This window comes from Sinocyclocheilus anshuiensis, unplaced genomic scaffold, assembly GCF_001515605.1.
Source record: "Sinocyclocheilus anshuiensis isolate Anshui unplaced genomic scaffold, SAMN03320099.WGS_v1.1 scaffold176, whole genome shotgun sequence".
Lineage (NCBI taxonomy): Eukaryota > Metazoa > Chordata > Actinopteri > Cypriniformes > Cyprinidae > Sinocyclocheilus > Sinocyclocheilus anshuiensis.
Window position 1 is genome coordinate 490,594 of NW_015555723.1, and position 5,010 is coordinate 495,603.

At 35.0% G+C, this 5,010-nt stretch overlaps 1 long non-coding RNA gene across 1 annotated transcript in view; it reads left to right on the forward strand.

Annotated features, from left to right (window-relative positions):
• Positions 1-2,062, forward strand: part of LOC107672557 (uncharacterized) — an 11,513-nt gene extending 9,451 nt beyond the window's left edge. Inside the window, exons 3-4 of the long non-coding RNA XR_001632325.1 lie at positions 1,310-1,846; positions 1,943-2,062. This is a non-coding gene — a long non-coding RNA (uncharacterized LOC107672557). The remainder of the gene's footprint in view (positions 1-1,309; positions 1,847-1,942) is intronic.
• Positions 2,063-5,010: the final 2,948 nt, after the last annotated feature.

Below are 5,010 nucleotides of genomic sequence, written 5' to 3' on the forward strand. Positions count from 1 at the left end.
TGCCCTCTGCCAGAAAGTTGTCAATGGGAAGAAGGTTTACCTTCCAACATGACAATGACCCAAAGCACACAGCAAAACTGAGCACACAGTGGTTGAAGGAGAAAAAGGTGAATGTCCTGCATGACCTAGTCAGAGCCCAGACTTAAACCCCATTGAAAATCTGTGGAATGACTTGAAGACTGCAGTCTACAAAACGGTCACCATACAATTGAACTGAACTCGAGCAGTTCTGCAAAGAAGAGTGGGCAAATATGGCAAAGTCTAGATGTGCAAAGTTAGTAGAGACAGAGACATATCCCAACAGACTAAAGACTGTAATTAAAGCAAAAAGTGGTTCAACAAAATACTGACACAAGAGGGTGATCCCTTTTCCAACTCATTGATTCTGTTTTTTTTTTTCTGGCATGAGTTGCACGGAGTAAATACAGCTGGATAAAACAAAAACTGTGTCCATCTTCATTCAAGTCTGCAAAGCAACAAAGTGTGATTTATTTTAAATGGGTGTGATTCTTTTCTATACCCACTATATAAAGTGGCCATTCTGGCAAGGCATTATATATGAAAAGTAAAAAGGATTTAACTAATGAAAAAAGGTTACTAACAGCAGTTACAATTGGTGCTAGTGCATATTAAGGCAAGGCAAGTTTATTTATATAGCACATTTCATACACAATTGTAATTCAAAGTGCTTTACATAAAAGGATAATCATAAAATAATCACACAAATAAAAGCATTATTTTGAATTAAATATTTGAAGCATGAATTAAAAAATAATTTAAATTGAAATTGGTAATTCAAAGTGCTTTACATAAAAAAAAAAGAAAATAATCATTTTAAAAAATAATCACAATAAAACAAGGAATTTAAAAACTTTGAAAATTATTTAAAAATTGATTTAAGAGGTTTAAAATGAATTTAAAACAGTTAAGAATAGAAAATGATTATACATAAAATATAGAGCAATCAGTTCGGACATTGCACAGTGCTCATTTAATAAATGCACAGCTAAACAGATGAGTTTTGAGTCTAGATTTAAATGTGACTAATGTTTTAGCACATCTGATCTCTTCTGGAAGCTGATTCCAACTGCGGGCGGCATAATAACTAAAAGCGGACTCCCCTTGTTTTTTGTGAACTCTTGGTATTTCTAACTGACTCGATCCTAATGATCTGAGTGGTCTGTTAGGTTTATATTCAGTGAACATATCTGCGTGTATTAAGCGTGTATATGACTGAGTCTCATTGTGTATTGCTGTTGTTTCAGGTTGTCGGGCTGGGAAACCCTGGCATGAATGGCTCTCGGCATAGTGTTGGTATGGCTGTGCTCACAATGTTAGCTGAACGTTTGGGAGCACCGGATAGCTGGAGATCTGACCGACAGGTATCAGGGGAGGTCACTGTAACACATCTTCAAGATATCCAGTTGGTTCTTCTTCGACCCAAGTTACTCATGAATGTCAATGGCGTGAGTGTGGCAAAAGCAGGTGAGACGCATTGTATCGTGTTATAATAACACTATTACTTTTCCACCCGCCTCATTTTAATCCTCGGATATCTGAATTTATTTCTTCTTTATTTGAATTTTTTTTTTCCAGCTAGCAAATATTTAATTTCACCCGAACATATTCTCTTGATTCACGATGAGCTTGACAAACCACTTGGGAAGTTCGGCATTAAACATGGTGGAAGTGCAAGGTGAGTGCAAACTTTTCATCAGATTTTTGTATTGATAACTTTTCTTTTCTCTTAATATGTATGTTGAGTTAATTGGTGATTGATCCATATTTTCTTCATCTCAGGGGTCACAATGGCGTAAGATCATGTGTAGACTGCCTTCACACTGATGTAAGTTAGCAAATATCTTATAGAGCATCACTACATCAGCTGTAGTGGTTTGTTGTAGAAATTCATTTTAACAACACATGTTGAATGTTCCCGCAGGTGATGTCACGGCTGTGTGTTGGTATTGGGCGACCATTGGGTAAAACGCCTGTCGACCGTTATGTTTTGGGACGTTTTTCACAAGAGGAACAAAATGTTTTAGACACTGTCATGAAGCAGAGTGTACAGGTGCATCTCAATAAATTAGAATGTCGTGGAAAAGTTAATTTATTTCAGTAATTCAACTCAAATTGAATTACTGAAATTAACTTTTCCATGACATTCTAATTTATTGAGATGCACCTGTAGATGTACTATTGACATATATCACAGACTCGCAACCCCAGACTTCACCAGCAGAGGGAAGAAGAGCGTCACGCAAGAATAAAGCCAGGACAATTTCACCGCCTCAGGACACCACAGAAGAGCAGAAACAGAGCTGACCTTCTGTTACTACACATGAGATGTTTGATTACTGTATTTCTTTTGTGAAGGAGCTGAGTTTTATGATGCCATGTTTAGATCCCAAGAAGAGGGAAGGACATTGTCATGAGGGACAAAACCAAAACTGACATCGATGCATAATAATGTTTGATAATACTGTACTAAATGAATTGAGCTTTGTTAGGTCTCTGCTATATTTTAAAGTTCAGTATATTGGGAGGCAGCAGCCTGCGTTACATGCTGTATTGTAGTATCTATAACAGGTTTTCCTAAATTTGGGTGCAAACCCCTAGAGGTTCCTGGAGGAACTGCAGAAGTTTCATTCAATTGTAATAGAAATGCAAATGCTTTATTAAGTAAAAATGTATGAATTAATCATTCAAATATAATAACCATAAGAAAATAAACAACAGAAATATTTGGCAAGTGAACAGAAGAATTCAATAAATTTTGAAAGGTTCTATTACCTCAAATATCAGTGTGTTTCATGTAAATAGGTGTCAATATGACAAAACAGGTTGGAAACCCCTGGTTTAAAACCTGGACAACACTGACCTCATTATGATCCTCATAGTGTCATTTCACATGACTGGGTGTTTTTAAATTCATTAATTTCATTATATTGTGGTATTTTCCCCATTATGTTCAGCCAGCGGCTTCCAAACATTTCTGATATTCAGAGAACTATGTTTATTCAGAAATGTATGCTTAAATATTTAATATGAGAATGCACTAAAAATGTGTAGTTTAATCTATTTTTTGTTCCTTCTTTTATAAGTCACTATGGACCAAAGTGTCTGCCAAATACAGAAATGTAAATGTATTTTAAGCTTGCAAAAAAAAAAAAAAAAAACGTTTTAAAGAACCATGACAAAACGAATTATGTAGCTCGAGTTCTGCTGTCATCAAAGCAAAACAGGCAAAAATGTGAAATTTAATTTTTCAATTAAACTTTTCACTCAAATTATTATGCATATAATTTGCTATGAAAAATGCTGCATGAAATTCTAAATAAAATCGTTTTGGACCCGATTACCGTGATACCATTATTATAAATACATAATTTCATACGTTAATATAAATGTAATAAAGACTGTATTCACTAGACATTTTATTGCATCCCAACAACATTAACACAAGTTTTGTAGTTCTGAAAGAATTACTTGTTTCGTTACTAAATTAACAAATGCTGGATGAACACTCAATCGACAAAACACATGATCAATGCAACTCAAATGCAGCACACACATAAGGAGTCTGTTCCATATTTTCATATTCATATTCTGTTTTCATATATTTCTGCCAGCATGTTATTAGGCTGTCTAGGCAAAACGTTTTATTATACGTAAAAATATCATTATTTAAGTTAAGTGTTAAGTGACGTGACATGTGGCCAAGTATGGTGACCCATACTTGGAATTAGTGCTCTGCATTTATCCCATCCAAAGTGCACACACACAGCAGTGAACACACACACACCGTGAACACACACCCGGAGCAGTGGGCAGCCATTTTTCCTGCGGCGCCCGGGGAGCAGTTGGGGGTTCGGTGCCTTGCTCAAGGGCACCTCAGTTGTCCGACTCTCTAACCATTAGGCCACGACTCCACCCCCAAAAAAATTCCCCCATTTTTCATTGGGCTCAGCACAATTATGAACCCATTCATGTAATCAACACTATAGCTGATTAAAAAGATAAAATGATCAAATAATATTATAATAATAATAATCTGTAATCTGAACCAGTGCTGTTTGGAGATTTCTGACAGATGTGGAGCATCCAAATCAAAGCTGCGCCATTTCCATCAATACTAAAAAAATACTTCAAAGACAATATCACTTGTGGCAGATTTTCAACATTCCAGCTACGCTGACAAATACGCTTTCCCTGAGCTATCCTTCACAATGGACCATTCCCAGCTGCTCTGAATGGTCAGGATTTCTTGGTCCACTCTCAGCTCCAACAATACTTAAGGTCAGAGGTTACTGGCACGGCTGGACACACAGCTCACACAAAAGTGCAAATTTATTCAGTGTAATGTTCTAAGCCTCCTAGGGGGTCTTCCCTGTTTTACAAAACTATTTAAAGGAATACACAATGCCTAAACTAGATCTCAGTAACTAAAAGTCATTTTACATTGAGTATTTTCTTTAGTAGTTTTTATTTTTAATGTTTCAAACTCACAGTTCAGAACCCTCTTAAATGCGATCATTTTTGTGAATTGTCTTTCAAACCTATTTTTGATCGTTTTTTTTTTTTTACAAATATTGCTATAAAATTATATGATTTATTAATCACGGTATTTGTTGGCCAAAAAGTGGTTTGATATTTTTGTTACCTTTAATATTATATTGTTAAAAATTAGTTTTGTCTCCTAATTGTTTGACTGTTTAAATAAAAGCCTAAAATGATAAGCCTGTATTTTTTCCCCCCTGCGCAATACCAATGTAAATGTTCAATATATTTTTTTTGTAGTCAAGATTTTAAGGTATGTGGCTATACAGAAATGAACTTTCAAAATTACACCTACCTTGAAAAATAGTCTCTATAAAAAGTGTGACAAATAACGGTCAAAAATAAGTTTTAAATTACAAAATAAAGTCACATGAATGAAAACACTTAGAAGTTGTTGTTTTTTAACGCAATTGATATTTGACTATACTTTAGTGTTTTCAGCCTGTAAAA